Here is a 12,627-nt window from a genome sequence, read left to right as displayed (position 1 = left end):
CCTTGCTTTCTGTCCAATTCGTACTCCAAGCAGGTAAAATCAATGACTGCAGATGCTGGAAACCAGATTCTGGATTAGTGGTGCTGGAAAACACAGCAGTTCAGGCAGCATCCGAGGAGTAGTAAAATCGACGTTTCGGGCAAAAGCCCCGACTTTGGCGAAGGTGTTTTTTGAGAAAGTTAACCGGAAACTCTTGCACAAGTCAGAAAACGTGGGCTCGTCCGGGATTTCGCGCAAGTCTACGTAGTAGAAGACCAAACGTGAGAATCATACCCCGAGACCAACGAGCCACACCGAGATCACACAAGCAGCCCCGCTCCACCTTTTTAACCAGCTGAGTCTTGCTCAGTGTGAAATACACTTGACATTGATCTGAGAATTGCAAGTGGCAAAGAGTTTCCAGAACAATTGCTTCTCATTCTGTCTCCCTGCTCCCGTTTGTCCCGGACCCAGGAACCGGGCTCTCTCAACTGGCAGAAAATTAAACCGTTTTGTTTCTAAATTTTTCTCTGACACTGGATTGACCCGTGACAAGCATTACCCTCCTCAACATAGGATACAGAGAACAACAGAAGATGACTCAGACTTCCACGAGGGTGTCATCTCAACTCTGCACATTGGGACAGTATATCAATGTGAAATATTTATGTCGAAGTTTTTGAGAAAGAGATGAGAAGGCGAGGTGCAGAACAGAGCGCCGTTATACGGGAAAGCTGCTAAAGAAGACATTGACTGAATAGGAGAGATGGTTTCCCCTCTGCACCCGCAGACATATCGCCGTTGTGCAAGTATAAACTCTGTCTAAATTCCCACATTCTGTTTTTTCGAACTGTGATTTCTCCAAAAGCACAAAATTTCAACACTCGCAACGTGCAAACTTTACAAAGTTCTCATAGATATATTTAGCGAACACCGAGAATAAATTCTTCCAAACTTGCCTGGAGAATTTCGGTTTGAGGGCTCTTGAACTTTAAGTAGAAGGAAGGGAAGCTTGCCTCGAGGCTGTGTAATGTGGAGATGTGTTCCCCATGTTAACTGGTCGTGGTTGACCATCCAAGTGCTTCCCGATGCAGGGTTGCCCTGACCCACAGGGAGGTTTCTTTGATAAACTGCCCTGTGGACTTCCAACCGCACCATGGCGTCATAGTGCGAGCCCCTGGTGATGGCCTGCAGGTGCTGTGACACAATAATGATGCTGGCCCTGGAACATGAATGCGAATTCGTTCATGAGTCACGTGGTGTTGAATCATTCTATGGAAAGTTCTTTCAACTTCACGGATGTATGTTTGAGAGGAGATAAATGGGCAGGGCTTACACCTCGGGTCCACTCTTCCTTCACTCGCAACACCCCACACCCACCTCCCATTGTCCCAAGGTACTTCCCGATGCAACCGCCGAATGTGTCACACCTGCCCATTTACCTGCTCCCTCCTGAATATCCAATGGCTCGAACATACTTTCCAGGTAAAGCAGCACTTTACCTGCACATTTGCCACATCCTAGTCTACTGCATTCGTTGTTCACAGTGTGGTTTCCCCAAAGTAACATGAAGCATAAACTGAGTGACTGCTTCGCAGAACATCTTGTTTCTGCCTGCAAAAAAAGGCCTTGAGCTTCTGGTTGCCTGTCACTTTAACACGCCACCCTGTTCCCTGGCCAACATCTCTGTCTCAGGCATGCAACAGTGTTCCATGAAAGCTAAGCTCCAGATGGAAGACCAACGCCTCATTTTCACTTGGAGATCAAAAACTCTCCGTCCTCAACATCGAGTTCAATGTTGTTTGGACCCGAACTCCCCCATGCCCTTCACCCCCACCACACCCACACAAGGCCTTGTTATCACATCGTCTGCTGTTACACACGACTTACTGTTAGCCAGGAACAGTCTCCATTAACAGTTAGTCACCCTCCTACACAGATCGTTATTCACTCCTTTGTCCCTCCAATGTTCTCCCTCTGAACTTGCAGCAAAGAGAGCAATGTGGACTGGTATCCCTGAGCCAGCTGTTTGTCCCATCTCCAGGAACCAGGTTCTCTCCACTGGTGGATAATTAGACTATTTTGCTGTTGCGCTGACGTGAGGAGATTGTGGAAGTGTAAACATTTTCTAAATTCCCACCTTCCGTTGGTCGAACTGTGAGTTCAGTCTGAATCACAACACGTGTCACAGCGCACTTGGAGGCCCACCTTAGCTCTGCTGGTTCTACACAGCAAGTAAATGAGAGTCTCTATTCATATCATTCCCTTACCTTCTCCCTGTAAATCTCCACATTGTTATTTTGAACATGACCACCTAATTCCCTTTTGTGTTCTTGAATCTGCCTCTTTGTCACGGTCAGACAAGGATTTACGGATCCGAACCACTCCCTGGGAGAAAATATTCTTCCTAATGTCAATTTTTCTTTTTTTTCCAATTGCCTTGAAATCTCTGCCAATTTTTGGGGAAATTGAAAGGATTCTCATTCCGGCGCATGAGGCTGAATTGATTTACTTTCTAATGTAAAGGACTGCGGATGCTGAGAATCCGAGACAGAATGAGGAACTGCTGGAGAAACTCACCAGGTTTGGCGGTACCTTCAGGAGAAAACAGAGTTCTGAAATATTGTGTCTGATTCTTTTTCCACCGATAGTGCCTGACCTGCTGAGTTGCTCCTGCAATTTCTGTTTTTGTTTTTAATTGAAAGTTCATTTCATCTTTCGGGATGAAACTCCCCGACTCGCCATTTGCAGATATTTAACCCTTTCGAAACCTGTGAAGTGATTGGATTCAAACAAACTCTGCAAGGATTCACTTTTTCTCGGCACCCCAGGCAGAGAGACCTGGGAAATGAAGCTGTCAGTGTGGTTCTGTATTGGTGGGCCGAGTGGTGAATGCGATGGACATGAAATCCATTGCGGTTTCCCCACGCAGGTGTGAACCCTGCCGACAATTGAGAAATGTCGTCAAAAAGAAAGGGAGACTGTTTTCCGGTTTCTTATTTAAGATTCAAATCAGTGGAGGGGGTTGAAATATTTCACTCACATTGGGACTGGTCGGGAATCTGTAACCCACTGCCTGTCAGGGTCGAACAAGCAGATACCCACAGAGCTGCTTTTGAAGCGATGAGCCAAGAGTTTGGAAATCACACTAGAAGAGTGAGGGGCTTGAAATGTGATCGAAATATAGCAGGCACCTGAGGATTAATGTGTTTTATTTGCCAGTGAAAGATACTGCTTCACAAAGTTGGGCCTGTGGAAGGGAAGCAGTGACGGTGATTATCTTTGGTTGTTCACATTGTGAATGTTCCCATTGCTGCGCATGTCCGTGTTAACGTCAGAACTCTGCAGCATGGTGGCGTTAGATCAGCACAGGGCCGGGACCCAACGGATGATGCATCTGACTCCACCTACCTGTTTGAAATGCAACTCACAGCTTCTTCACACACACCAATTAATCTTTCTCGTTGTCCTGAAGCCGGCATACGGTTTGAATTCCTGATCTGCAGGAACGAGACTCTTTTCACTCTCTCGCGTCAGTAAATGTCCCTGAGAACATCAGAATCAAGTCACAGCGCTGTCAGATGAGGGGAAGCTGAAATAGCCCCACACGCTGCTCACGGGCACATTTCACTTTCTCCAACTCATCACCCCAACCACTGTGGCTCCTGGGAGTGGAAAGGAAACAAACACCAAAATCCAGTCTCAGTTTTGTGAATCTTCAGAAAATAAGATTTTCTGCATCCCTTCGGATTTTCGATCCTGTGCTGACAGGAATGAGGTTTGTCACTATTTTAGAAGAACATCGCAAGTGGATGTTTTGCAGAAAAGCCCCACAATACAATCTGACAGTGACACTTGACAAATCAGGACCTGGATGTTTTCGGCCTTTGAATGTATGTGTTGTGCTCCAGAACTTTGTTTTTCACAGTTTATAATACCTATCTTCCCAGTCCCCTGTATTACTTGCTGAAAATGTTTAATCTGCGTCTTGTAATCCTTTCACTCTCTGCTAATGAGAACAGCATTTCCTTGTTTTACCTAAATTATCTTGACCTTGCATAATCAAACCTCAATCTAATTTCACTGGAAACCTCCTCCAGTTCAAAAGCCAACTGTTAATGATGACTCTGTTTCTTGTCACGTGTCCAATTTCAGATCGATGTTGTTAATGTCCCTTATACTCCTTCAGATCCAGGTTTCGCTCACAGGGCTAGAACAGAACTGTCACCAAATACATTTACCAATCTCCGTTCATCTTATCGATTGTATTAGCATCATCAACACTTCTCATCAAAATAACTCGAGAAACTTTCATCACAATTTTCTGTGAACAGTTCTACTTTAGCGTTCCTGAATGAACCCAAAATTTCTTGAAGTGGCTCCTTATTTTCGGCCCTGATTATTAATCTCTCTTTACGTGGAAATGGATCTTTCCCACCCGCTCTATCTCTCATCAATGTGTGCAGTTCAGTTCAATTTTCCACCAGCCTCCTCCGTTCTGCTCAAATCCAGGAGAACAGGAAGCATTGGGGTTATGACGCGGCCATGACAAGCCCAATACTGACCTTTCCTGTTGAACCCATTCCACGAGAAATATGAGACCACAAGTTGGGGCCTCTAGTTGTGACCGAACATTTACGCTGCCACCTTAGACATACTTTGGTGTTCCCCCTCCCAGGGTGGGAACCTGCTGATTATGCTTTTTTAGCTGGCGATTTTAAATGACTTCCTGTTGGTTGCATTATCGCTCAAACTTCACAAAACCAGTCGCAATAAAGCCATGTTTTCTCACGTCTGTGAATTTATTGCCATGCAGGAAACTCGAGTTCTGAACAAAAACTGTAGCACACTCAAAACGTCGGCTCTATTTACCTTTCCACAGATGCTGCTCGACCCGTTGCCTTTCTGCAGTATTCGCTGTGTTTGTTTAACACAAATGCTGCTTTCCATTAAAGAACTTCAATCCCTGTCCTCTGGTAACTGACCCTAGTCAGTGGCAATAGGTTCTTCTGATCATTAACTTGTCCATTCACACCACGTCTTCTCCCATCATTGCCAACAGTCCCTGGAAATCTCCAGTTAACCTTCTTTGCTCCAAAGAGAACATTCCCAAACTCGGGAATGTCTCCACAAAATGGAAATTCCTCATCCCTGGACATGATGCAAATGTTACAATGGGGAAGAGGTTTTGGCAAAATATTGTCAGTTAGCAGGTGGAAAAATGTTCAGGAAGTAAAACAGAATTCCCAGTCTCCAGCTTTGTGAATCTTTAGAAAATTTTTGGGAAGTGGAATTAGAGGAGAATGAACTATCCGACTGAGCAGAGACAGTCCAGACATTGTCCCCTTGTTTAAGAGGCCGGGAGATTGACTCTGATATTCTCGGGACATGAACTGAACTGAGACATTAAAAAAATTCTCGTTCCTGCACATCAGGAATTCAAACCCCTTCTCGGCTCGGGGTTAATGTGAAAAGTCGGGAACAGGCAAAACACTGAAAGGCTCGAAAGACGATAGCCCCGGTGTAGGAAAACTACTTCCGCGTGACATGGATGTGCCTGCAGATGGTGGGATCAGGCTGTCCCCATGTCTTCACAATGAAAGGCCCAGGCTTTATTATACAAAAGTAAAACTGTAGAGGACAATGATAAATCTGGGCACGGGAGGCTCAGTTATGAATTGACTAACAGCCTCTACTTAGAGACTGTGCAAACTGCGTGCTTATTTGTCTCTGTGTCGCCATTGGTCAGCCTGTTCGGCTGTTAACCGCACAGGCTGGTTCGAAGCCCCGCCTCACCCCCACCCCCACTCCTCCCGGGGCGTAGTGTTTGTTGTTCTCGCTCCTACCGCTTTCTTGGCTGCCAAGTTGCGCGTTTTTATTGGTTTCAGGAAAATGTTTCCCAAACGGAAATCTTCTCCACTGAGAAAGCACAAAGGCGTTTCTGAATTGACTGAATTTCTAACGCAAAGGGCTATGGATTCTGAGAATCCGAGACAGAAAGAGAAACTCTGGAGAAACTCAGCAGGTTTCGCTGTAGCTGAATGAGAAAAAAACGAGTTCTGAAATGTCGTCTCTGATTCTCTTTCCACAGATGCTGCCTGACCTGCTGAATCGCTCTTGCAATTTCTGTTTTTGTTTTTAACTGAACGTCCATTTCATCTTTCGGGATGAAACACCCAGACTCGCCATTTGCAGATATTTAACCCTTTCGAAACCTGTGAAGTGATTGGATTCAAACAAACTCTACAATGATTCACTCTTTCTCAGCTCCACAGGCAGAGGCACCTGGGAAATGAAGCTGTCAGTGTGGTTCTGTATTGGCGGGCCGAGTGGTGAATGCGATGGATGTGAAATCCATTGCGGTTTCCCCACGCAGGTGTGAACCCTGCCGACTACAGTTGAGAAATGTCGTCAGAAAGAAAGGGAGATTGCTCCACGGATTTTCTAAAGATGCAAATCAGTGGAGGTGTTGAAATATTTCAATCACATTGGGACTGGTCTGAAATCTGTAACCCACTGCCTGTCAGGGTGGAACACGCAGATACCCACAGAGCTGCTTTTGAGGTTATGAGCGAAGAGTTTGGAAATGAGACTCGAACAGTGAGGGGCGTGAAGTCGTGATCGAAGTTAAGCAGGCACCTGAGGATTAACGTGTTTTATTTGCCAGTGAAAGATACTGCTTCACAAAGTTGGGACTATGGAAGGGAAGCAGTGACGGTGATTATCTTTGGCTGTTCCTCTTGTGAATATTCCCATTGCTGCACGTGTCCGTTAAAAAGTTCCATTAAAGAACTTCAATCCCTGTCCTCTGGAAACTGTCCCGAGTCAGTGGCAATAGGTTCTTCTGATCATTAACCTACCCATTCCACCACGTCTTCTCCCATCATTGACAACAGCCCCTGGAAATCTCCAGTTAACCTTCTTTGCTCCAAAGAGAACATTCCAAAACTTGGGAATGTCTCCACAAAATGTAAATTCCTCATCCCTGGACATGATGCAAGTGTTACAATGGGGAAGAGGTTTTGGCAAAATATTGTCTGTGAGCAGGTGGAAAAATGTTCAGTAAGTAAAACAGAAATCCCAGTCTCCAGCTTTTTGAATCTTTAGAAACTCTTTGGGAAGTAGAATTAGAGGAGAATGAAGGATGGACTGACGGACTGAGCAGAGACAGTCCAGACACCGTCCCCTTGTTTAAGAGGCTGATTGACTCTGATATTCTCGGGACATGAACTGACCCGAGACATTGAAAAAGTTCTCCGCACATCAGGAATTCAAATCCCTTCTCGGCTCGGGGCCAATGAGAAAATTCGGGAAGAGGCAAAACACTGAAAGGCTTGGAGGGTGATGGCCCCGGTGTAGGAGAGCTCGTTCCTAGTGACATGGATGTGCCTGCAGATGGTGGGATCAGGCTGTCCCCATGTCTCCATAATGAATGTCCAAGGCTTTCTTATGGAAAAGTAAAACTGATAGAAGACAATGGGAATTTTGGGCGGGGCGGGTTGAATTATGACTTGATTAGTAGGTTCATCAAAGACACTGTGCGATCGGTCCTGGGGCCTGTCTCTGTGGCACAATTGGTCAGCGTGTTCAGCTGTGAGCTAAACGGTTGGTGGTTCGAAACCACCCTGGGATGGAGTGTTTCTTGTTCTCGCTCCGACCGCTTTCTTGGCTGCGAAAGTGCACGTTTTTAATGGTTTCAGGAAAATGTTTCACAAACGGAAATCTATTCCACTGAGACAGCACAAAGGGGTTTCTGAATTGATTGAATTTCTAACGTAAAGGACTGCGGATGCTGAGAATCCGAGACAGAAAGCGAAACTGCTGGAGAAACTCAGCAGGTTTGGCTGTACCTGGATGAGGCAAAAAAAGAGTTCTGAAATGTTGTCTCTGATTTTCCTTCCACAGATGCTGCCTGACCTGATGAATTGCTCCTGCAATTTCTGTTTTTGTTTTTAACTGAACGTCCATTTCATCTACCGGGATGAAACACGCAGACTCGCCATTTGCAGATATTTAACCCTTTCGAAACCTGAGAAGTGATTGGATTAAAACAAACTCTGCAATGATTCACTCTTTCTCAGCTCCACAGGCAGAGGCACCTGGGAAATGAAGCTGTCTGTCTGGTTCTTTATTCGTGGGCCGAGTGGTTAATGCGATGGACATGAAATCCATTGCGGTTTCCCCACGCAGGTGTGAATCCTGCCGACTACAGTTGAGAAATGTCGTCAAAAAGAAAGGGAGATTGCTCCACGGTTTTTTTTTTAAAGATGCAAATCAGTGGAGGGGTTGAAGTATTTCAATCACATTGGGACTGGTCGGGAATCTGTAGCCCACTGCCTGTCAGGGTGGAACACGCAGATACCCACAGAGCTGCTATTGAGGCGATGAGCCAAGAGTTTGGAAATGAGACTAGAACAGTGTGGGGCGTGAAGTCATGATCGAAGTTAAGCAGGCACCTGAGGACAAAGGTATTTTATTTGCCAGTGAAAGATAGGGCTTCACAAAGTTGGGACTATGGAAGGGAAGCAGTGACGGTGATTATCTTTGGCTGTTCCTCTTGTGAATGTTCCCATTCCTGCGCATGTCCGTGTTAACGTCAGAACTCTGCAGCATGGCGGCGCCAGATCCGCACAATGCCAGGGGCGCAATGGATGACGCATCTGACTCCACCTACCTGTTTCAAATGCAGCTCACAGCTTCTTCACACACCCCAATTAATCTTTCTCATTGTCCTGAAGCCGGCATATGGTTGGAATTCCTGATCTGCAGGAACGAGACTCTTTTCACTGTCTCGCGTCAGTAAATGTCCCTGAGAACATCAGAGTCAAGTCACAGCGCTGTCAGGGGAGAGGAAGCTAAAATAGCCCCACACGCTGCTCACGGGCACATTTCACTTTCCCCAACTCACCGCCCCAACCACTGCGGCTCTTGGGAGTGGAAAGGCAACAAACACCAAAGCCCAGTCTCAGCTTTGTAAATCTTCAGGAAATAAGAAAACTGTTCATCCCTTCGGGTCTTCCATCCTGGGCTGACAGCGTTGATTTTAAATGGCTGTCCAGTCAGTGCCGATTCGTTTTGGCTGAAAAAAATCTTCCTTATCTCATCCCAGCATTTCTTGCCACAGAGAACTGTGCAGCAGAGTTCATGTATATATTTCCTTGTATGGTATTTTGTAAATTACATTCGTTTGCTGGTTGTTTGTATCGGGTATTTTAGGTTCATTAGCCGCTGTTTAAGTGTGTTGGTAGGTTTGTGGGCTACCATGATGCTGAGAGGGTTGCGTTGTCTGGACATCATTTCCCAGATGTCTTTAATGTAAAGTAAGGTGCTCGGGTTTCTGTAGACGTTGTGTCTACCTGTGTCAGTTTGTTGATGTGAAATCGGCACACTGGGTTTATTGGGTAAGCAAAAGTGTGGACTGCAGAGGCTGGAAACCAGAGTTTAGATCAGAGTGGTGCTGGAAAAGCACAGCCGGTCAGACAGCTACCGAGGAGCAGGAAAATCGACGTTTTGGGCAAAATCCCTTCATCAGGAATAGAGGCAGGACGCTTCCAGGGGTGGCGAGATAAATTAGGGGGTGCTGGGCCGAAGGTAGCAAAGAGTACAATAGGTGAATGGGGGTGGGGATGGAGGTGACAGGTCAGAGAGGAGGGTAGAGCGGATCGGTGGGAAGGGAGATTGGCAGGTAGGACAGGTGCTGAGGACAGCGCTCAGTTGGAAGGTTGGAACTGAGGAAAGGTGGGGGGGAGGGGAAATAAGGAAACTGGTGCAGTCCACATTGATGTCCAGGGGTTGAATGTATCCGAGGCAGACGGTGGGGCGTTCTTCCTCCAGGCATCGGGTGGGGAGGGAGCGGCGATGGAGGAGGCCCAGGACCTGCATGTCCCCGGCAGAGTGGGAGGGAAGGTTGAAATGTTGGGCCACAGGGCGACGGGGTTGATTATTGCTGGTGTCCTGGAGATTTTCCCTCAAACGCTGTGACTTGACTCTGCAAGGAGGCTCCAGTCTCCCCAATGTAGAGGAGACCGCATCGGGAGCAATGGATACAAGAAACAACTTTGGTGGAAGCCTTCGAACTACCGTGACCCGGGTTCGATTTCTGGGCAGGGAATCAATTTCCAGTAGAGCTGTCAAACATCACCAATATCTCCCTGGTGGTCTAGTGGTTAGGATTCAGCGCTTTTACCGCTGCGGCCCGGGTTCAATTCCCGGTCAGGGAAGCCATTTGTCGTGTGCTGTTTTGGCTGCCCATTCTCCTTAAATGCGCTGTACAGTCACTTATTGGTCTTCATAGTCACTGGGTGCTGCAGTGTGCCGTGGTTCGTTGAAATAGTGCCCTCGTTCAGATTTGTTTGTTGGTGTAGGGATGATTACTTCTGCAGCTAAGTACTTGGTTCACGTGTGCTGTTTTCCTATCGAGGCTGTTTTGAATTTATCATCGATTGTTCGGTCTACTGTGACATCGAGAAATGGCACTTTGTTGTTGTTCTCCTCTTTTGGGAATTTTATGCCAGTAAGGAGATTGTTGATGGTGTTGTAGGTTTCCTCTAATTTGTTTCATTTTTTGATGACAGAAGTGTTTCATGGGTATTTCGTTGATTTGTTTGCAGGGCTTGTTATTGAATATAAAGTGGGTGGTAAGGCACAGTTCCACGAGGTTGACAGTGTTATCTTTGCTGATGAAGTTGGTGCTGTGTTTTTGTCTTTCGTTCTTCGAGTAGTATCTTCAGTTTTCTTTGGGCACGTTGATGTTAGTTGATGTGAACAGGGCTGTTATGTCAAAGAACAACATTATTCCATCCTCTTCCACCTTTGGTGTTCAGGAATTCTTGGATGGAGTAAATGGAGTGGCATGAATCTTCGACTTGGTGTTTTAGTCCTCAGTGGAGGCCTTTGACTTGTCTGTATATTGGTGTTCCAATAGTGAGACTATGGCCTGAGGGGGGCTCCTGGTTTGAAAAAGAGGAGAACAACAATAAACTGCCATTCTTAGATGTCACAGTAGAGCGAAGAGTCAATGGGGAACTTCAAACTAGCATCTACAGAAAAACAACACACACAAACCAAATACTTAACCACAGAAGCAATCATCCCAACACCCACAAACGAAGCTGCATCAGGACATTATTTCAATGAGCCACTACACACTGCAGCACAGAGAAACTACAGAGAACAAGAGAAATACGTATATAGTGTATTTAAGGAGAACGCGTCCCCAATAAACCCATTCCGCCGATTTCTCAATGATGCTTCCAAGCTCACTCTCAAAAATTCGGTTTTAACCTCCATTCTTTCCTGTTTGTTTTTTGTGGGTTTTGAAAGCTTTCCCAATCCTCTGACTGAGTATTGGAGTTGGGAAGTTATGTTGTGGCTGTACAGGACATTGGTGAGACCACTTTTAGAATATTGTGTACAATTCTGGTCTCCCTCCTATTAGAAGGATATTGTGAAATTTGAAAGGGTTCTGAAGCACCAATGGGTCCACAGAAGGTCTTCAGTGATTCCTCTGCCCTGCTGACGGACCAGTCTGTCCACACTGGGGAAGGCTGTTCTCCGGCCCCAAGTGTGAGATGGCCTTCAGCAGGTCTTCCCACCTGCTGAGTCACCAGTGGGGCCACACTGAGAGGCCGTTCTTGTGCCCCGAGTGCAGGAGGGGCATTGCTCTTTCTTCCGACGTACTGGCCCATTGGTGTGTTCCACATGATGGAGAGGTCGTTCAGTTGCCCTAATTGCAGGAAGCCTTTAGCAATTCCTCTGCCCTGCTGAGGCACCAGTCCATCCACACCGGGGAGAAACCGTTCTCCTGCCCCGAATGTGGGAAGGTCTTTACCTGATCCTCCACACTGATGAATCACCAGCTGGACCACACGGGGATGTTGGTGGGGGGGGGACAGTGCCGGAGGGGGGGGAGGCCATTCTACTGCCCTCAGTGCGGGAAGGCCTTCAGCAATTCCTCCGCCCGACTGAAGCACCAATGTGCCCACACCTGGGAGATGCCCTCCAGCTGGACCGAGTGTGGGAAGAGGTTCATGTTTTCCTACAACTTGCGGAAGCACCAGCGGGGGCACCAGCGCTCCCAGCAATCAGATCCTACCAGTGATGCTGCCTTCGGTCACCTCCCAGGACTGAACCTCCTGCCAGTTCTGACAGTGGGTGCAGTGGGAGAGTAGGTGGGATGTTTTAGTCTTCTGCTGGACTGCAATTGCCTCCCCCACACCCCACAACTACAACCTCATAGTGGCTCAGGGTTAGCACTGCTGCCTCATGGCACCAGGAACCCAGGAATAATTCCACCCTTGGGGCTCTGTGTGCAATTTATGGAGGGTAGGAAAATGGATCTGAGTGGGTTTGTCTTCGGAAGATCAGTGCAGATGTGTTCGGCTGAAGGACCTGTTTTCACATTGTGGGAGTTCTACGATCCTATGAGCTTTGCCTTCAGTGGACATTGCTGCTCATTGAGCCCGGGACTGCACATTGCCAATGAAATGATCCAGAGAAACCTAAGACCACAAGACCATCGGAGAAGAGGTTAGGCCATTCGGCCTACTCTGCCATTCGTTAGTAACAAAAGTATTGGATGAGATTAGCTATACTGCTGAAACAGGCCATTCGTCCGAACAAGTCCACACCGACCCTCCAAAGTGTAAT

At 46.9% G+C, this 12,627-nt stretch overlaps 1 non-coding gene across 1 annotated transcript; it reads left to right on the top strand.

The window, feature by feature from the left end:
• The first annotated feature begins 10,127 nt into the window (after positions 1-10,127).
• trnak-uuu (transfer RNA lysine (anticodon UUU)) lies at positions 10,128-10,199 on the top strand. Its single transcript has one exon. It is a non-coding gene; the product is annotated as a tRNA-Lys (tRNA).
• Positions 10,200-12,627: the final 2,428 nt, after the last annotated feature.

The sequence above is a fragment of the Chiloscyllium punctatum genome, chromosome 36, assembly GCF_047496795.1.
Source record: "Chiloscyllium punctatum isolate Juve2018m chromosome 36, sChiPun1.3, whole genome shotgun sequence".
Lineage (NCBI taxonomy): Eukaryota > Metazoa > Chordata > Chondrichthyes > Orectolobiformes > Hemiscylliidae > Chiloscyllium > Chiloscyllium punctatum.
The sequence above is the reverse complement of the archived record's forward strand: the minus strand, read 5'-3'. Positions and strand labels throughout refer to the sequence as shown.